Source organism: Aythya ferina (genome assembly GCF_964211825.1).
Source record: "Aythya ferina genome assembly, chromosome: 24".
In the NCBI taxonomy this organism is placed as follows: domain Eukaryota; kingdom Metazoa; phylum Chordata; class Aves; order Anseriformes; family Anatidae; genus Aythya; species Aythya ferina.
Genome location: NC_140322.1, coordinates 5,961,083 through 5,983,008, shown reverse-complemented (window position 1 = coordinate 5,983,008; position 21,926 = coordinate 5,961,083). Strand labels below are relative to the sequence as shown.

The 21,926-nt window shown below is 47.4% G+C and overlaps 1 protein-coding gene across 10 annotated transcripts in view; it reads right to left on the bottom strand.

Moving 5' to 3' along the window:
* The window catches only part of HIVEP3 (HIVEP zinc finger 3), a 298,262-nt gene that overhangs the window by 105,744 nt on the left and 170,592 nt on the right, over positions 1–21,926 (bottom strand). Inside the window, exon 1 of one of the 10 annotated variants that reach the window (XM_084497419.1) lies at positions 10,212–10,350. The exons of 7 other annotated variants lie outside the window; for them this stretch is intronic. The gene's annotated coding sequence lies outside the window, so the exon portion shown is untranslated. Of the gene's footprint in view, positions 1–8,053; positions 8,073–10,211; positions 10,351–21,926 lie in introns of those variants that run through there. 2 more of the 10 variants (XM_084497417.1, XM_084497410.1) reach the window with 2 other exon arrangements.

The following is a 21,926-nucleotide window of genomic DNA, read 5'->3' as shown; positions in this document are numbered from 1 at the left end:
TACAGCATGTTGCAGGCACCTTCTTGGAAGCCCTGAAGCACAAAGCGGAACAAAAGCAGAGTATTTCATGCCAAACTGTGAGGGATTAGGGACTGCTAAAAAAAAAACAGTGGCAACCCCTCTCTGCCCACAGCCCAAGTAAATTGGAGGAAGAAGAGAGACATACAATCATCAACAGCCAGGGCCAGGATAGATTAACACATCTGCCCTCTAGCTCAGAGTACTGGGAGAAACTCAGCTCTTTGGGTTTAAAACTAAGAAGAATTTGAAATATCCCAGGGCAAAGCAGATGTTAGCTCCTCTCTGGCGTCTCAGGGGTCACAGTGCAACTCCTCTCCAACCAAAGCTGCAAACCTCCCTGCTCTAAATGTACCTGTAGATGCTTTACCTCTCCATGCAGCTACTCTGGGAAGTCAGGGAAGACAGCACTAGAATGATAAATGCAAAATTAAAAGCTCAATAAATAATTAATCACTGAGGTCGTGAAATTGTACGAATCTGTCCATCTTGCTCTCTGCTCTCCTGTTAATCAGATGAGTCTCTGCTTCAATGGTGGGTGAAGCGGTCCTGAAAGAACCATAATTTCTGCACACTGCTGCCATGAAGCTCGTTCTGGGTGCCATATCAATCAATAGCAATAAATCTTTGCTGAATGCTGTAAAGACTTTAAGAGTGTTAAGCAAACAGAATGCCTCCAGAGACTCCAAAATAAAGTGAGATGCAAGTTTGAGTAACTTATTAAGGTAATTATTAAAATGCATGCTCGCAAAACATCAAATATGTATAGCATAGACAAAACCTCCTTTCCTCTTTCCGGTATCAGCCTCTCCACAAACAACAATGAAAAAGAGCACTCTGAAGTACCACAAATAAAATACACTGCACATGAGAGCTAGCAAAGCCACCCCATCTCCCAGCTGCGGTAACCCTTTCTCTTCCCCCTGCCTATGCATTCTTCCTCCAAGTTTTGTCTTCAGTGGTAAGCTCCCTGAAGCCAGTTTTTCCAATATGTGCAATATCTATGTGATGGTGTTATTTTGATTGTGAACACGTCGTTAATGATGATGAACATGAATGCTCAGACCAGAAGAGGTTGATCCCACAGTTGATGCATCGCAAGGCTTGGAGGATCCTCGAGAGATATGCCTTAAATATGCCTTAGTCCCCAAATCCTGCCTGCAGCACACACACCAAGGGGGCAGAGCTGCACCACCACCCATGGTCCCAATGCCCTTCAGCTGTGCACGTTGCAGATGTGCCCCCGTGCAGAGGTGCAGGTTGGCATCCCAAATCCGTCTCAGCCACACATTGAAGACACGAGGGGCTCTAACAGAGCCAGCTGGGGCCATGGTAGAGCAGGACACCCACTGATGGCTCTAAAAACCCCTATCACAATAAATTAGCCACATCTGTAACATCTTACATTTCTCTAACTCGAGGTCCAAACCATCACTAGTCTGTGGGCAGACCTGATCTATTTTCAGATATTTTTCCTCTTCAACAGAAAATCTGACTTTTTTTTTTTTTCTCCTGAGACACCATCAGACAACTCACCACCAGGCTCCAAACACCAAGCTGCCCTTTTTCCAGCATGCTGGGTAAAAATCTCCTGAAAACACTGTTCCCAATTAAGGCAAGCCCTTATGAAACCAGTATCACAGCCACTTGCTTAATATATTTCTCCCTAGAAGAACTTACAGAGTTTCCTTGATGAACCCCCAAGCATAACAGTTTCCACAGTGATTACAGAAAAAGCAGCAGCGCCAGAAATAACATTATTAAATGGAAAACATCCCCTGCGCTCACTCTCACTCAAGCACACACCCATCGAGCGCAAAGAGATGATGATTCCTCGTGGCAACTGGCTACCCACCCTGGGCAAACAGAGTTGGAAATAGTTATTGAAAATATCACTTTTCAATTAAATGTCTTGGTGATGGCACAGCGGGTACACTCTACACACACAGACACAACAACATACCCTTGAATAGTGATTTAATCCATGACCATATTCTAAAAGCAGCTTCCCAGATATTATATTTTTTTAAAAAATGTGCATAAATGACCGTTTTGAATGGCATGTCCTGTGAAAAGCATTTTAGTATTTAACGCAGATCTGATACAAAAGCAGGAAAGAAAAGTACCAAATTATCAGAGCTTATCTAAACTTTCCCCCCTCAACACTCACATTCATTCAGTTATTTGAGGTCTAAGGCTTGCAAAATTGCAGTTTCCATTCACGTGAAACTGCGTCTGTATTTTCAGGAGGCTCCCACACTCGTCTGGCCCGTGCTGGGTACGAGAAGCCTGCTCTCTGAGCACAGCCAGACAAGGCTCCGCTGCTGCTGCCACTGGACCCACACGGCATCTCAGGCTTCCTACTGCTATTTCCCAAAAAGAGACGTTTTTCAGCAAAGACCTTCCCAAAACAATTTTCTGCAATAAGTACCCTCACCAGCTTCAAGCTCTTCACTGGCTTATTTCTCTCAATAAGTGAAAAACATTATTTAGTTTTTTCTTTTATTTATTTAAACCTCAATTTTTTGCTCCTTAACAAGACACCAGTTCCTGTCCTTGTATACATCTTCACCTGTCTACCCTGTGTCCTTTCAGAGCTCTGGATTTCAAGCCTTCACCAGCCAGGAGCTTTGGTTGTCCTGGGAGGAGCTCAACAAACTCATCCATGTGAAAGAGGATCACATTTGTCACCTTGATTTGCATTAGAAATAAGTAGAGAATGTTACAAACTCATATTCACCTAGGAAGATAGACAGCACTCAAACTAATTGAGGATGGCAAAAAAAAAATGAGTTTAAAAAAAAAAAAAAGTGTCCAGTTTTGAATTTCTCCGATACATTTTGTGCTCAACACAACTGACACATCCACAACCAGAAGCTCCTGGGACAGGCTAGACACATCGCTGACTGCCAGCAAAGACTCATCTCCAGGTCGGAAGGAACGGGATTTGAGGATTTCTGTTATGTTCACATACTGCATTGCCTTTGTTTCTGCTTTTACACCAGTTTACTTAGAAAATTTTAAATGCTGCTTTAACATTTTGGCATACCATTTCCTATCTGCTGAATAATTCTGAATTCTGATTAATGCAAATACGAAGACAAAGTATTTTCTAACTTTGCAGCAAATCCCCACAGGTGGATGACAGATCAAAACATGAAGGCAGCAGACCATGTCTACGGCAATGAATTGCAGGCAGAATCAAAAAGCAACTATATTCCTTGGGGACTATAAGGCAACCAACATCTCATTTGGGACTTTCCCTTAACTTCTTTAAAGACCTAAAACCTGCATAATGCATAATAAAACTAACACTGCAGGCATTTTCTTCAGCAGAGAGAAAGCAGAGTACTGTCTTAGGGTTACGAAAAAATTCTTCAGTTTGGCAGTAATGGTTTCAGCTTTCCTCGCTGTACTGTTTCTGAATGCAAACAGCGCCATTTAAAACAAGGTTAGCAAAAGCAGCAAGGGTTTGGTTTTAATAAACACTCCTTGAATTAAAAAAGATTGCCTGAGCAATGATACAAACCACGGTAGTAAACTCATTAGACAGTGAGTCATTACCGTAGGATGCTATCAGATGTGAAGATCCAGCCCGTGCTGCTGGCGGGTCGGCTTGCATGGCGCGAGGAAGATCTGGAGCGATTCTTGGATCTCTTTTACCCATTTCGGCAGGTTTTTTGAGTGGCTGCTGGGCCATCAGTGCTGAAAAGCAACAGTTTCCTCAGGCTAGCATGCTCGTGAACCGTAACTGTGAATCTTTACCATAATATGTTTTCATAGTTATTTGTAGTCATTCACTGTAGCATGAAGCACTTAGAATATTATTAAAAATAGTACCCATTTACTTTTATTTAGCATTTTTCACACTGGTGGAAAAACTCTGTGGTGTTTTACAAACTGCTGCGGAGGGAGTGTGGCAATGATCCTGGGAGGGACGGAGAATATTTTTAACCCCATTTTACAGAAGTGGGAACCAAGGCACGCACTTTTCCACAAAACGATATTGGCCAGAAATGCCTCTGAATTCTTGCAGGACCCCTTCCGGCAGAGATCCTCACTTCCAGAAGAAATGTACACTTCTTCCAAGCTACAGTGGTCGCACTGTTGCATCCCAGCCAATCTTCTCACGTAAACATGGTGGTGAAATGGTGGGTAAGAGTGGTTTCTCTACAGTTTTTGTTAATTTTAGCCTGAGAAAATCATGAAGGAAATACCTGAGCACTACAGGCAGGTTTGTGGGAGGTAATTAAACACCCAGCTTAAACTTCTCTTCCAACTCAGAAAAGCTTCACATTTTTGGGTAGATATCTACAACACTATTTTTGTACTTGGTTCTATCCTGACCTATCATTGTACTGTTTTGTCCCAAAGTCAAACATTTTGCACCTTCAAAATGTATTTGTTTTTTTTTTCAAACACAACCAACACTATTTCCCTCTTTAAAACACAGAAAGACCCAACAGGTTTTTGATCAGTTCAAATACAAACAGAAAGGCTTTATCCTGCCCCTCCCAGCCCTGATGTCCCCCACAAGAGAAATCTCCCAGTTCAGACCAGTACTCAGGCTGAGATTCAGGGCACCTCAATCTCAGCTGAAGAAATCCCTTCACTACTTCTGCAAAGATGAATTGCTGAGAAGAGCCCTTCTAAGGAGAACCAGTCTACTAACACCATGCAATGCTCATCCTCCTGGAGGCTGCATCTTCTCAAGGAGCAGGCATTACCTTCAACCTCCCTCAGTCCAAGCTATCTGATCCTCTGCAAAGAGCCAGCTCTGCAGCTGATAAAACCTGGTGTGTTCCTCCAAGGGAGTTTATCAGATTTACAGCCTGGTGGTAACAGGGTGGCACCTGCAAATTACCAGCCCGTTACCAAGTCACAGCTCACCCCAGCAGAGCAGCCTGCAGCTGCTCCTGTTTTACAGGTGGTGGATGCATCCCAGTGCTTTCCAAAGCTTGTAACCTTCATGAAACTTCTTTTTGTTTTTAATTGCTATTCACCTCATTTCAGCCCCACATTCAGGTTTTTTTTTTCTCTCTCTCTCTCTCTCTATATATATATATATGTATTATTTTTATATAAGGGAAGAAAACTAAGAAAATTGAATACAGGTCAAGAGGAAACACAGGAAACCCATGGGCAGCTATTTAAAGAGTCAGCGATGCCTCATGGAAAACCCTGAGACACATTCCAGTTAGTGGCAAACCTGCTGCTGTGGCTCTGGGTCACTGTCCCCTTGGGGTCCTCGCTGCCCCCCAGAACAGCAGGGGGTGAGCAGAGCCTGACCCTCTTTTCTGGGCATCTCCCAGCATCTTGGGGCAGGAGCTGCCATATAGGGTGGTTCTCCTAAATCCCTAAGCTATTTTGTGAGCCCTGTACTCTGCCACTTAAGTAACAACTGCTGATGCACCTTCACTAGATCAAATGGTTGGAGCCTGCACCCCATCACCACCAGCAGTGACAGAGAGCTCTAAATCATTCACCCCACAACTTGCCTTCATACAGTACTTTTGGGGAGCACCTGCACAATCAAGCATGTGTCTTATCAGCCTTTTACCCCAAGACCATACCCTACCCCAGGCTGGGGACACAACCAGCTCACAACTTGACACCTCTTGGGTCCCTTCATCAATGCCACCTCACAGACTGACGTGATGTTGCCCATAGATGGGGGTAACATAAAAATAATCACTCATCTTAAGGTGACCGAGGCTGCTCCATGCCTAGGTGAGACTTCAACCTACTAGCAGTTCCTATGAAAACTGACAGCGAGCTGTTACACAATGCGAGGTTGTGTCTACTTTGTGCCTTTTGGGTTTTGCAAAGCAGTAATCTGCCCTTCAGGAGAGATCATCTTACCAAGGCTGCAGTTGGATTTTAACCCAGAGGTAGGAGCACGGCAATAAAGACTTCAGGGAACCACTACACTTAAAACTAGGTTAACTGGGAAGAAGGCCAGGCTCAATTTTGGGGGAGTCCCTTGAGGTTTCCCCTCTAAACTGTACCGCCAAATGAGGGCTTAGCAAACCCCTCCAGGTCTCAATACATCTGAGAGCAATATTGCTGCAGGAACCCAAATCCCACATCTGAGTTCAGCTGGATCTAGCCAACTTTTGACACGCTTCACCTTCCTGCCTAAAATCTGCAGGTCTAATAGTAAAGCAGAGCAAAATAACAGAAACCCCAAAGCCTCCCAGTGCTGCAAAGCCTAAATAATGGTTTAATGAACACACATCCCTCCACAGCCCGAGGAAAGAACGAGGCAAGGGCTGGATAAATGGTGTGGGAAAGATGACTTCGGATCTGGAGACTGGGGACCTGCTGAAACTGAAAATCTCATTTGCACCAAAAAAAAAAAAAAGTAATCTTTGTACAATAAGTCTTCCCACAATGCTGAAAATGCTCTCCTCAGAGTTTGCACCATTTGCCACAGCACTTTGTGCTGATGAAAGAAGCTGCCCGGGCCTCAAGGCAGTGAGGAACAAGCTGTCCCTGCACACAGCAAGTCTGTTTGGGGAAGGTAGGAAAACTTGACTTCACTCATGTTTTCCTCTTACTTAACCCCACTATAAAATAAAAAATAAAATAAAAATAAAAATCACTGAGTGGAAAGAAAATGCCCCCAAACCAAAATTTCCATGTGACTGAAAAAAAAAAAAAAAAAAAAAAAGCTACAAAAATACCATCTAGATGTATTTAGATGGATTGGTTGTCATCATCCCTCCTAGGGAGAAGGATTCTCAGATTTCCGTGGGGCAAATGCTCAGAGATCTCCATGCTCACCTCAGTCAGCTCTTCAGGGCAACTTTCCTCACCTTGTCCTGCCCCACATGAGAGCCCTGCTCAGCTCCTCAGGAAGCTCAGAGCAGTGGGCAGTGAGCGAAAGCCAGTGCCATGCAAGCTGGTCCCAGCCTGAGTTTACTGGGGAGGTGGGGGCTGAGCTAGCTTCAAGGCTTTGCAAAGAAAACGAGGCAAGGTAGAGGGTAAGGAAGATTTATTGCACATTTACCTTCACCGAATGTTTTCTAAATGACTGAGTAATCCCCTAGTCCCTTTAACGCAGGCCCTCCCCGACACACAATGCTTCCTTTGATGCTCATTAAAAGGTTCACCTTATGCAGGCGTGTAATTAGAGCTGGGCAGGATTAAAAAATAAATAAATCCCTGTTCTGATTACTGCACCAACTATAGAGACCCCAGCTGAACATGCAAAGCCAGCCTGGGAAAGACCACGACTCGAATTCCTGTCGTGCAGCAGCAGGAGCACTCAGCACAACTCGGCTCCACCAAGGTGGTCTCGGCAGAGCCCAGGAGAGGGAGCACCGGTGAGAAATCGCTCACTTGCAGGCGTGGGTTAACAAGGGGAAGGTGGGAAGAATTCGACAAGTGTAATGGGCAGAGTGGAAAACAGAATAAATATTTCCCCTGCATCCTAACTGACTGCAGATCCCAGCAGAGCTATAAAGATCTCCTAACAAGCAGCCTTTTTAAAGTCAGAGACAATGGTGTTGAATGTATATTTTAAATAAATTGCTTTCCTTTCCAGAGTTTTTTTTGTTTTGTTTTTAAACTCCTAAGTTTGAACCCTTTGCCAAGAAACTAAATGCTTTAAAGCGCTATAGAAACGGCGAGTCTGCTGAAACACTTTTTGCATTCAACATGTGCAGCCAAATGTGGCCAGAAGTTATGACGGCAGAGCTCAGAGTCAGCAGGAACTTCAGCGATGAGGGGAGACGGAGGAAGCCAGAGCGAGGCCAGCTTCTCTAACACAGAAGGAGCCACCCAACATGGCCAGGGGACTCGGGCAGTGATGAGGGGCAGGGAGTTCCCTGGAGCCCCTCCGTGGCGCCCTGCCACCCTACAGACAGGTCAGCCACGGCAATTTCCCTGGCCAGGACATGCTATCCTGCTAAACCAAGCCATGGCAGCGATGCCTCATCCCCACAGCTCAGGAGAGGTTCAAATAAACAGCACTTTCATCGTTAACTTCAGAATAAATATTATTTTCAAAACTGTTTATCAGGGGACTCACCCCACTGGATCCCCTTCGGAGTCCCCCACATCCAATCGTGCTCGTGCTCATTGCAAACCATGCGAAGCGAACACTGCCCTGTTCTCCTGACGGCCGCCGGATATTTTTTGAGAGCCAACTGCAAACATTGCAGGGTTTGCTGGCCCCGCCAGGCTGTGAGAATGGGGTTTTGCTTGGACGGGAAAACAAAACGAGCAGAGCCTGAGGTCCTCACAGGGAAATTACATGTGCCCATTGTGGTTTAGGGTTAAAATGATCGGTCAAAGTGAATAAGTCCCCTTCTTTTACACTGCAAGAGCTTCCCCAGGAGAGGAGAGGGCTCCTCAGAGACGTTCCCTAAGGGACACAGCGCACCTCTGCAGGTGCTGAACGTGTCCCTGAGGACACAAAGCCTGGAGTGCTGCAAGCAGCTTGGCAGTAACACTTTCATTAATTAACCAGTATCTTCTGGAAGATTTTTTTCTTTGATGCACTCTTCACGCAAGTCCTCTGGAGATTTTGCTTGGCCTTTTCTTAGCAAGGACTGCAGCGGATTCTTCACCGGACTCAGAAGCCAGACTGCAAGCCTTGGAAGGAGAAGGCTTTTCTTCTCAGAAGCAAGACAGGACAGCACACATCAACCCCCAGCCACCTCCTACAACAGAATCTCTCCATCATTCATTGAAGGATGCCTCTCTAGGGATGAAAGAAAACTGCTTTCCAGGAGCCCTGCAGTGGAACTGTCTGCTAAAGCTGTCGAGGAGGGCTGGGGGAAGGGATGGGGGCAATGGGGATTGCTGTAGCGGGCTTGGGAGCCTGTGAGCCAACTAGGAACCAAACATCCTACACAAATCCCACCTTTTCTTACTGTGAATACACACTCTGACATCACCCTACATGTTTTTTCCTATGAGAATCAGACTACGAAGTTTCAGAAGCACTGATGCTGTGAGAAAAACATGACAGCCCCAACAAGCACAAGCAACTCACCAGGGGAAGCCCAGTAAAGCAAGAGACAGGAGGGATGGTGAAGGGGCTATCGGGCATCCAGACACCGAAGGTTAAACCTGGCTTTGCACACTGACACTAACAATCTTTCAACACCAGGGAAACTAAAAGCCTATAAGGTACAGGTTATCCTCCAGCAGCAGAGCAGGGTTTGGATTGTATTGCTCACACCATAAATCACCATGTCAGCTGCCCCAGCCATTTCCACTCGCCAGAGTGTAACTGGGTAAAAGTGCCAAGAGCTTTCACGACAGCCAGCCAATTAGCTAAAGAACGATGAAAAAAATAATCATAATAATAACGTACGGTGCCTTTTTCCGGAATAACAATCCACACATTTGCATAGAGCAGCTCAGCGCACGTCTGCATTTCTGATCACACCTCTGGGTGCATCCAAAGCGTTATTAATTTCCATCGAGGAGGCTTAAGAAGCTTAAATTGTTAGCACTCATTTACTCAGCCTTAATGCATTTTTAAAGCTGTCTCATTTTCAGCCGAGGTGCAGGTGCTCATCGGCCAAAGAGAAACGCTGAAGAGGAAGAAAAAAACCAAAGGGGCAGCGCCGGGTCCCGGCCCTCTGCGCGCAGCGGGCTGCGGGGTCCCCCCGCCTGCAGGGGGGCTCCCGAGGGACACCCCGCAGCCGTCCCGCACCGCCCGGGAGCAGCCCCGCCGCTCCCCGCTGCTTTTCCTGTGCGAGTGATAAGGAGGAAATCCGTCCCAGACAGCCAGACAGACAACCAGCCAGACAGACAGCCGGACACCCCGCTCCCCCACGCCGCGTGCTGCCAGCAGCGCGAGTGCGCGGCTCGCACCGGAGCTTAATTAGAGGTGGCCGCCAATTAAGAGCCCGATGCCGGTGCAAGGCAGCCGGGCGGGCTGGCGGCGGCTCGACGGACACGAGGTGGCCGTGCTGGGGGGGGAAAGGGGGGGGACAGCGACCGGTCCCTCCCCGCCGTGACCTCGGCACCGCGCCGTGCCCGGCCGGTCCCGAGCGCTCTCCATTCCGCCCCCCTCCCGGCTGCTCTGCCCCCTTCCAGCCTCCCCTCTCGGCGCTGCTCCGAGAAAAAAATAAATAAATAAAATAAATATATATATATTAAAAGAAACTAGGCTGGAGGGAGAGGTTGCAGCCCCCCCGCTCGGCATGGAAGGGAGCGCCCGGCTCGGTTACCTGCGCGCTGTCCCCGCCCTGCAGCCGCGGCTCTGCCATGGCTCTGCCCGGGGCGAGGAAGGGACCCCGGGGCTCCAGGGGGATCTTCTGCCGGGCTGCGATAGAAAAGGTTAGTTTAAAGCTCCTTATTTGGGCAGTGATGTAAAGGGAAGTTGGTCGGGCAGCGCCACCCCCTTTTTTTTTTTCTTTTTTTTTTTTCTTTTTTTTTTCTTTTTTTTTCCATTCACTACACATTGTTTCCTGTTGTCAAGCGGCTGCTGCGGCTTTCGGAGCAGACAAGGGAATCCTTCAGCCCCTCCGAGCCTGCGGCCGCTGCTCCGGGCGCTGCTAGCCCCGGCCGCGGCTCCCTGCCGGCTGCTCGGCCGCCCACGCGGGGGCAAAAACGCAGCCGGGCTGGAGCCCGGGCAGGAAGCGGCCCTCCCGCACAGCCCAGAGCTTTTTCATCACAAAAGAGGCTTCTCGCCGCCGGGGGAGCCCGGTTGTGCACCGGGGAGGCGGAGAGCGCAGTGCCGGCCCCTCCATCCCTCCATCCCCATCCCTTCATCCTCCCATCCCTATCCCTCCATCCCCTGCACACCCTCCTCCTCGTCCCCTATGCCCGGGGAAACCGAGAGCGAGCCGAGCACGCCGGCTGCCCTTGCTTCCCCCGGGCTGCGGCTTGGAGGGGGAGGACGATGGGGTCACGGCCACGGCCAGCCCGGGGGCGTTATCCCGGAGGGACCCCGCGAGCACCCTCCGGGAGGCCCCAGCGAGCTGCCCACGCGGGGCTGCCCACGCGGGGCCGTGCCGGGGGCAGCCCGGGGCTTCCCAGAGAAGGGGAAAGCGCTCGGAGCTCACCGACCAGCCCGCCGCCTCCACGGCCACAGCGGGACCCCGCAGCATCCAACTGCCCGGTGGGCTGCCCTCATGCACGCTGCTTTCCCTTTTTCCTTTCCCTTTTTTTTTTTTTTTTTTTCCTTCGGTTTTAATTAATCCCTGTCCGTCACAAACTGAGCCCTTGGGCTGGGAGGGGGAGGCAAAGCGCTCCTTGGCACAGCCGCAGGCGGACACCACCGGCAGCCAGGCGAGTCCCGCTTCCACGGGGGGATGCGAAAAGCGCCCCGGGGGGGCTGCCCCCGCTCCCGGGGAGATCCCGGCGACGATCTCCCGGGACAGAGCACGACAGCGCCGGGTCCTGAGGCTGGGGGGGTTGGAGGAGGACAAGTAGCTTCGCATGCCAGGCTGTTTACATCTAAAATACATGTGCGTATATTCAGCAAAGTGTTTTGTGCTTCCTCTGGTCATTAGAAATAGCTCTACAGAGAGGGGTTTACTGAGAAAAATGGGAGCTCTTACCAAGGTTCATTATTTTGCTCAGTTCATCAGTATATGCTCAATATGCTTGCTTTGCCACTTTATAGTGTATCTGGTAAAGCACTACGGTGAAAGCAGCAGTGGTAGAGCTGGCAAAAGTAGCAAACCTGCATCTGAGCCTTCCTTTTCTGATGCAGGCAACACAAAGACATATATACACACGAATGTATATATATATACACAAAATGCACAAATATACATATACAAATATATATATACAAATATACTACACAAATATATATATATAATTAGCTTAAAAAAACAAAACCCCCCACAACTGGTGCCAAACCTATGTTCCTATCTGACTCCAGACTTCACAAAGTCAGAGTTGAGCCAAAAAAAAGTCATCTAAGGATGAAATAACGACGCTGTGAGGTCTCTACAATGGAAAGAATTATTCTGGCAGAAACCTAGCAGGATGTGCTTTTCGGGGTGAACATGAACAGTGTTGTCATTTTGCTCAGCAAACAGCATGTTGCTTTTCAGAAGAATTAATGATTGGAAACCCACTACCGAAACACCCATCTGGCCAGTCTCCAACCAGCCACAGCCCATCTCCCTGTTAACTGCCTCCACCAAGTGCTTTTGATGCTAAAAACAAGAAAATACTATATAATACATGTACTTTCTATGGGCTTGTTGTTGTCTTGGTAGTCCAGTTTCACACCCAATGCGGCTTCTCACATTCTGGACAGAAGTGAGAATCACAGTGTGACGTAGAAATGCTTTGCAGTCTTATTTAATTTTGCTCCCATGCTGTCACGGTGTCCCCGCTCTTTCTCAGCCAGTCACTTTGCCATAAGTAGGTGCAGTTGCATTGAATTGTGCAGATGCAGGCAGTGGACACACTAAGGGACCCCACAAGGACTCTTAACAAGTGCACGTGGAGCAGCCTCCACCCTGCAGGCTCACTTGACAAACACTGGAATTAGCACTTTCAGCCTGCAATGACAAGGATGAGGCTGCTCCCCCAGCCACACTGAGCACATCGCACCCACAGCCCTGTCCCGGCCCTGGCTGACTCAACTTTGTTGGGCTGAAAACTGAAGTTTGTCACTTAAATGCAAACCAGTCTAATCATGAGGACTGAGGGGACCAACTGTGGCAATAGAAGGGCCTAGGTATGGCCAGGCATCCCCCTTCTTCATCCAGTTGAGCTTTAGTGTTTGGGCAGTCATGTAATGAATGAAATATAGCTCACAGGAACATGGACAGGAGCATGAGGACTTTTTTGCACAAGCAAAAGCATCAAAGATGCTTTCTTATTTACTCTTATTATTTACTTATCTTACTTACTTACTTATTTAAGATGCGCCTCTTATGTACTCCATGCCTGAGTGAGGGGGGAAAAATAAAAAAAAATAAATTAAAAAAAAAAAAAGGTTTTATCTCAGTTTCTGTGTAAGCACATCAGATTCCAGCTGAAACCTCATGATAGTAATGATTTGACTAGGCCAGACAGATCACCTCCTCCCAACTCCCTCCTTCCTTTCTTTGCACATGGGGACAAACTGAGAACAGGCTCTGAGAAGCACTTACTGAAACATCCCCTCCCAGTCCAAAGGGGTGAGGGGCACCCAGCATGACTGCGATAGTTCCAGCACCTCATCCGTAACAAACCCTCTTTCCTTGGAAGACAGCCCCAGGATCCATGGAAATAGTAGTGAGGTGCTGATGCTGCTTTTAAAGTGCACCACACAGCACTGAACACAGGCACATTGAAGATTTTCCTCAAAAGAAAACGCTGTGGATTTTTTTATCTTTTTTTTTCTGTTTATTATTTTTAACCAGCACATTTGCACCTGCCTCTCACACAAAGCTCCCAAACTCCCTCTTGCTGCTTATGGAGGTTGTTCTCCATGCCCCAGCATCTAAAAGGTCAAGGTATTTTTCCCCTGCCCAGTACAAACGTGGCTATTCAATGCAATTAGCGCAAAGGTGTTTGCCCGTGGCGGTGGCTTTTCTTAGGTGGAAAAGCGCGGTTTCGTTTAAATGGGAAAAGGAAGGGAAGGGTTCCCCTGGGGCTCCTCTCCCCACTGCAGGGCCAGGACCGTGCGGGGTTAAGCCTAGGCCACGGTGGGCAGTTTTGTGGAAATCCTTTGTTCGAAGCCAGCATTTACTCAGGCAAGAGACTGTCCTCAGGTCGAGCACGGCCAAAACAACCACATCTCACCTCGCACTTAAAGGTCAGACTCTTTTTCTTCCCTGGGTGTTTAGACTGGTTTTGCTGCCTCCCCATCCTTCAGCCACCCCTGCTCACCTCACTGGGGCCTGGCATAGGTAAAAATTACCCACTGCCTGAAAAGGCCTCTTTGAAACCATTTCCCTCTCTTTTTTTTTGTAGCGTTACTGGTTTTTCCACCTTCGCTGCTGCAGCATGGGAGCTCCCGGCGCTGTGGTCCCTGGAGCACCCTGCGCCCTTCAGCCACTCGCACGTCCCTAACTCATCCCTCTCTTTCCTGCAGCTAAATTACCTTAACAGGAGCTGAAAGCTGGGTCAGTGCTTTCAGCTCTTCCATATTTACAGTTGCGGGAGCTGCTGTTGGGGTAATGGAGTGGGAAAGGAGGTTCCCCCCCCCCAAAAAAATGTTTTAACTGCAGTGTGGGAACCTGGGTTTTTCATATTAATCCTCCCAGTCACTTCACCTTTCTGTGGTGAAGTCTTCCCATCTGGGAAACGGTCTGGGGACTGTCAAAGGTTGTTTGGTTGTTTGTTTAAAGCTCTTATGTCCAACTACAAGCAATCACACTCCTGACTGAAGAGGGCATTGGGAATAGTTTCCAAGTCATCCTCCTTTGGGAAACTTGCGGCAGCAGAAACCTATGAATCTAACTTAACTTTTTCAGACATATTTAACAACCTTTTACAATGTGAACTGTAAATCCCTAAAAGTGAAACAAGATCTTCAGAAGCCGCAGGCTCGTAGCCCCTCAGCCAGCACCACCGGCAAGCCCAGCTTTTGGAAAACTCCCCTACTTTTGGAAATCCCACCAGGCACCTCTCCCAAGGCACGTGCATTTACAGCAGCTGAACCCCAGGAGCTCACATCCCGTCCCAATGCTCACAGCAGCAGTCGGGAGCCACGTGCCCACTGCAGGGCAGTGACCCCAGGCTGTCCCCCCCGCTCATCTCGGTCCTGGCGTCGCTCCGGACCTCAGGCACTGCAGGAGCTCTGCGTCTCACTTTCCACATCTGCAGAATGGGAATAACAGTTTTCCCCAACTCCAAAGGTCCCTGTGCTCATTAAACATTTCAAAAGCATGCGGGAGAATCTACAATTATCCAAAAAATCACTGCGAATTTTCATTATTATTCCAACACTTACATTAAAGACACATGTCCTGGTAAGTAGCAGGCATGAGGAATCATTATGCTAATTTTAGACAGAGCATCTGCTCAATGTTAAATCTGAAACTTTGTCTCGAAGAAATAATTTAAATTATTTTTCTTCAGAATTGACATTTGTCAAACAATATGTCGCGAACAGAAATCGCAGCCAACTATGAGTAATCCGAGCGAACACACGCACTCCGCCGCGGCAAAACACGCTCGAGGAGGGAGGCTGCTGCATTTTGGCATAGCAGGAATTAATGAGTGAAATAGCCAGGCTGACGGGCTTCCTGCCTCGCAGCCGTTTCTGCCAGCTTCTGCTGGTGGCACAGAGGGAGGCGCGTCCCTGCCATGTACCCTTGTGCTGGGATTACCGAGGATACAGCTCAGCCTGCCCCTTGCTTTGGTGCAGGCTGGGACCAGCACTACCTGTAGGGATCAAACAGCCTCCAAGCAGGGCTTATTTTGTTGCTAGAATAAACTACATGCGTGGCTTAGAGGTACATCTTACCTATTATTTTATTTATTCGTTTATTTATTTTTGCACATGCATTTGAGCATCTTCCCACTTGCCTAACCCAGTTTTGCAAAGTAACTGGGGACAGGAGATACCATCTTCAGAGCTCGAGCATGTAAACCCTGTTGTGTTTGCACTGGGGGAAGGGATGCAGCTACTTTCGAGCACTCTTTTTCTTTTCCTTTCTTCCTGTTAATTTTAGTCCAGTCATTTCCAGCATGCCTGGGGAGCCCTGGGGATCCGGAGGCAACTTCTAAGGTTTTTGTGAGTTGTCACTAAGAAAAGCAAATCCAGTGTTTGGAAGCTTAAATTTGCTATGCAAATGACTGCACCCCACTGTAAAAATGTAAGATTTACAAATCAAAAAAAGGTTGGAAACCACTGACATAGACCAATATACAGTAAACACCCCGACAACCACATCAATACCTGTGAAACAAGGTATTACAGAGCGGGTCCACATCTTGCAGAATGTGTGCCTATACATAACAAGCATTAATTTGAAAATTAAATAAGCATTTTTAACATATAGTTTGGATTATACTGTATACACAGAAGCCATTTTCCCTCCTGAAAATATTGCAAAAATAGAAGGGTTGGTTTGCTTTTAAGAACGGAAATTAAATGGTCACAAATCGCCATCATACTGTCTACTGGTTACGGTCTTTTGAATTCCACCTAGAAAAGTTCCCAAGTCCCATCAGCAATTGCTCGTCTCAAATTTCCTAAATGCCTGGCTGTAAAATCAGCCACTGATCCCCAAGCCACCTCCTTTTTGGCAGCTCCATATGTATATAGTCTGCAAGTATCTGTCAGCTTTTTAGACAAAAGATAGCTGGTATCTAAAATTTCAGTAATGCTGGCTAAAACCTCTTTCTCCCTAATTCTGATCTTGACATTTTCCAAGGCAACACAATCATTTCTGACTGTGAAGTCAACAGCTGACCCATCCAAACATCCTGCTTAGATTTGTTTTACCTTAAGTGCTGTATGGCCAGGGATGCCTTTGCCATGAATCCCCCAGCAGGGACGGCAATGTCCTGGCCTCAGTGGAATTCCCCTAAAGTGCAACGCCCCACACATCACCCTGAGGGCGAGCAGTGAGATGTGGCTTCCGAGCACCAAACAGGAAACTAAGCAAAAGAATTTAAGAACTAACAAAAGTATATAGGAAATCCTCAAGGGGCAGGGAAGGTAAGAGAGAAAAAATAAATAGCACACACCCTAGGGAAAGTAAAAGGAAACAGGGGTTGGCCTTCCACCACTGTCAATCCATTCACTTTCCATTTACTCCAGTGCAAGGGGGAAGTAAGGAACACCCAAAGGTGGTTTTGCCCCATCCTCCCTCCCTGGCCATACCAAAGCAGCGTCCCCCAGCCAAGGCGACCTGCCCCAGGGTGTCCATGAAGAGTGAAGCCAGTGCTGCATGGGCTGTTTGAGCCCCTGGGAAGCACACATGATGCTGGGCAAGCCACTTTATTTGAATGTTACGCGCAGGGAGAGCAATGGGGGCTGGGTTTCTGGATGAGCTCCAGGATTTAAGCCACACATCCCAACACAGCCATGCTCACACGTGGATACCCCACTTTGCTGCTGCAGCCTGTGTGCCTTGGTGCACCTCAGCAGATCACTGCTGCATTGCATTTCCTCTGCACTGGTACTCTTATGGCTGAGATGAACCCAAATGCTGCCATCACCTGCATTTAGAGGAAAAACCCATGTAAAGCGATAGCCAGCTGCTTCTGCCACCCTTCCAGGGCAGCACCCTGCTGTCCTGTGGCAGAAGCAGCAGCAGCAGCGTGCTCCATCCCGGACCTTTGGCACTCACTGGCACACTGCTCCTGTAGCAGCCAGCTCTCACCTCACACTGCCCAGCCCGACCCATCACACTGGGGTGTGAGCGGGGGGCCAGCCGGGCACTGGGGGTTGGTCAGCTCAGTGCAGGGCGTTGCGTTTGCTCCTGGGGAGCTGGCAGGTTGGGTCAGGGTACTTTTACCAACTTCCTCTAGGCACCCAGACCTTTGGATAGGTGCTCTTTCAATATTATTTGTAAGAAGACAGGTACAGAGGAAGGATTTTCTGATTATTTGCCCATTAATTTCAATGGAGTAATTCTGAGACTGAATTTGGCCCCAGGTTCTCAGTGGTGCTCAGGCAGGACAGGTTGTGATGCACGTGACTGGGGGCTTGTCCAGGAAGAGGTAATACAGTGACACAAGAAACACGGAATAATACATCCTCATTACAGGAAAAAATGGATTAATCATGAAGTGCAGTCCTAAATGGTCCTACATCATGAGATGGATGAGTGCAAGGACCGGATGGAGCTGGACAATGACAGCTCTTATCTTCTTCTAAAAACAAAATATTAAAGCATTCCCTAAAACTGCTTCCTCTGCTGGGACCTAAGGATAAACACACAATGACTCCATGTCCAGGGGGGATCAGTGATGAGCGGTGTCCCTCAGGGGTCAGTTCTGGGACCAGCACTATTTAACATCTTTGTTGGTGACACAGACAGTGAAAGTGAGTTCACCCTCAGCAGGTTTGCAGATGACACCAAGCTGTGTCATGCGGTCAGCATGCCAGAGGGAAGGGATGGATGACACCCAGAGGGGTCTGGACAGGCCAGAGAGGTGGGCCTGTGTGAACCTCATGGGGTTCAGCAAGGCCAAGTGCAAGGTCCTGCACCTGGGCTGGGACAATCTGAAGCACAAATCCAGGCTGGGTGGAGAATGGATTGGGAGCAGCCCTGAGGAGAAAGACCTGGGTGTGTTGGTGGATGAGAAGCTCAGCATGAGCTGGCAATGTGAGCCTGCAGCCCAGAAAGCCAGCCATGTGCTGGGCTGCACCAACAGCAGCGTGGGCAGCAGGGCAGGGAAGGGATTGTGCCCCTCTGCTGTGCTCTGTGAGACCCCACCTGGAGCCTGCGCTCAGCTCTGGGACCCCAGCACAAGGAGGACATGGAGCTGTTAGAACAAGTGCAGAGGCCACCAAGATGCTCAGAGGCTGGAGCACCTCTGCCATGGAGCCAGGCTGAGGGAGTTGGGGTTCCTCACCCTGGAGAAGAGAAGGCCCCGGGGAGACCTCACAGCGGCCTAACCGGGCCTAAAGGGGGCTGCAGGACAGCTGGGGAGGGACTCTGTGTCAGGGGTGGCAAAGGGGAATGGCTTCAAACTAAAAGAGGGTAAGAGGGTAGGTTTAGATTAGACATAAGGAGGAAATTCTTCACTATGACAGTGGTGAGGCCCTGGCCCAGGCTGCCCAGAGGAGCTGTGGGTGCCCCATCCCTGGCAGTGCCCAAGGCCAGGCTGGATGGGGCGAGGGGCAGCCTGGGCTGGTGGGAGGGGTCCCTGCCCATGACAGGGGGCTGGAACCAGATGGGCTTTCAGGTCCCTTCCAACCTGAGCCATTCTGTGATTCTATGAACTTGCCATACAGTTCCTCCAAACCCAGCCTATCAAGCAGCAGTTAGAAACTTTTCTTAACACAGTAATATCAACAGTGTGTGTTTGGACCTAAACTCCCCAAATAGCCATATACAGTGAACCCAGACAATAATGCATCAGTAATTTCAGTAATTTTTCTTTGAATAATTATTTACCATGACTGAACCTCTACCAGAAGCTTCTGTTGCTCCTTGTATTAATTGCATTAATTGCATTACCTCATTTCTGCCTCTCGCTACAGAAACTAGCAACAATTTGTCAGCTCATATTCCCTCTTTCAAGTCAGAATTAGCAATAGGAAACCAAAATAGTTTTATTGGTGGACTGTGTCCTTTTAACAAATTTCAGTAGGAAAACATCATAAGTTTTGCATCTGTGGCTAAATACAACAGGACTTGGGGGGAGCATTTGGCTGCTAACATTCAGCAACTTTTGGTGGAGGCTCAAGGGAGGGCAGGCAGCAGCCTTACAACACCAAAAAAGGGAATAAAAAAGCATCATTTAGGCAACAACCATAACTTTATAGTTAGGATTTTGATTGATTTTTTTTTTCATTTGTAAAGCAGGGAATTTAGCTCTTTGATGTATAAGAAAATGCACACAGCACAGCTTCTCCAAATTTACAGCATTTGTTCTTTAAGTAAAGAAATCTGTACCTACTGAATACAACACTAGAACTGGTACAAAAGCAGTTTCTGTGGCAATCTTGTTTCTGCCATAAGTGACCTCCCAGTAGAGTAACATTGGCTCTGAAATACTTTTTGCAAAGTTAAAATTCACCAAATATTAAATGTAGACTGCACTAGCAAAAACATAATTAAGCAAAGTCATGAAGGACTATTGTACCACACCAATGTGGTCGCCTGGGCCACATCAGCTACTCAATACATCTCTGAAGCAGGGCTGTTGCAGACACTTGGGATCGAGAAGCTCCCCAGCTGCTTTGGTTGGCATCTTTGTATGCTGCTGCATAGCACAAAGGAAGCCTTTACAACAGAGAAAAAAATGTTGAGGGTTTTAACCCTGCACACCTTTTCCCAATCTGCTATTTTTGGCAGCACAGGCCCCTAACCTATTGCTAATAAAAATATATTAAAGTCTCTCTTCTGCAGTAAGCTTGCTGGCTGGAATTTTTCTCACTCATCTTCAGATTTCTGCAAAGTAAATATCTCCACACCTCCTTTTATGGAGGAAGTCCTAGAGTTGATTCACTTCATTGCAAGATACACATCTAAAGTAGCAGGTGAATCATGCCCTAGAACTTTTTTTTTTTCTCTTTACTGACTGCAAAGGGAGTGTGGATGACTCCTCAACTGGAGAGAGATGAGAGAGTCCCAGCCCTGCTGTTTGCACTGCCCCGAAACTCCAGAAGTGTGCTCTTACCAGGATGTATGTGTGTGCATGAGTGTGCATTATTTCACACTTCATCAAACCATTAGAAGTGTCACCTGACTACCCGCACTGCGCTTATTATGTATTATTCATATATTCAGTGGTATATCATTCACTAATGAACTCTGTACAAAAAATACATGCAGTTTAGACAGTTTTCATCAAAAAGACCCTTACAAATAAGATATGGTAACTTCAAATTTATAAACTTAGGATATTAAGACTTCAGGTCACATATGAAAATAAATTGAAGCAAACATGAAATGAAGATATCCAAAATACCCTAACTCCCTAAATGAATGCAGGAAATCATGAAATTGTCATTGCTGTGTTTGTGGCTTCAGATTAGCCAGAACCTGAGCTGCTATTCTTGGTCAAGTCAAGGGCCATCCAGTCCCACGCCCTTCTCCAGGAGGTCCCTGGCCCTGGCAGCAACCTGCACCCCAAGAGGATGTAGCAAGGGACCTGAAGGACAGGTCTCTCCGTTGGTCGATCAAACTGCATGAGCATCATCATAAAATGCCAGAGCAGCAAACAGCTTGCACGGAGCAAAATAGCTGCAAAACTTTGGGGTCATTTGGAAGTCTACATGCAGCCAGCAATCAGCCGACACGTCCCCATGTGGCCACGTAACCTTTTGCATCAGTCAAGCCCATACCTGCCTATGTGGCTACAACCTCACTGGGGCTGGAACATTTTCAGGTGAAGTTCAGCCTCCAGTAAGCCCCTCTGGGTAATGTACTGGCACTCAGATGGATCCAGCTGGTTGGTGGGAGCTGCTTCTCCCCACTGGGCAACAGCTCCCGTGCAGCACCACGGAGTGGTGGGGCCATTCCCAATTGAGGGTAGAATTGGCTGACATCCTTCCAACTTAGATTGGACACCTTTGAAGTAAACAGTCCACAGGCAAGATCCCATCTGACTTAATGCAACCTTAATTTCTTTGTAGTTTTTTGTTGTTGTTGTTGTTTTGGTTTGGTTTGTTGTTGTTGTTGTTTAGTCTGGCTTTCCTATAAACAAGGTGGCCACACATCTCATTAAGGATAAAGGGCGTTTGCACAACCACCAGGACAGCCACTGATAAACTTCCAGTGCATGAGAAGGTATTACCCTCTGATTTTTTTTATTTTTTTTTCTGCTGTTCTACATTTCTAAGTTCTTTTTCCTGCATTCAGGGTCACACAAGCAACTTGAATTGGCCATATTGATGATTTGGGGATTTATCAGTGCAAAAGATGATGTTCAATGGTCTAGGAGATGAAAATGCAGATTTCTGGGAATCTAGAGAATGGCACTGAAAGCCGAAATGTGTCCTTTAGTGTCCAGATTAACTGGGCTCCTACATAAGCAGCACACACTGGTCCTGCAGCATTCACAGCATGTACACCTTCTCGTATAAAAATGTAAACTTTCAAAATGGGCACCATGGTGATAACTTTTAAAATAATTACTATTTTATGAATAGTTTTATTTTTTTTTGTTTGTTTGTTTTCTTAAAATTCATTCTTCAGTGCAGCATTGTGCCAAAGGTATAAATTTTGCCAATTAATTTCATTAGTTGAGGAAAGAGGAAATAAACATTTGGTAGTCCCCTCTCTTTGTTCTCCTTACTTCATGTGACAGAAGAGACAGTCCAGAAACAAACCTTGATGTTTTTGGTTTAGTTTAGGCTT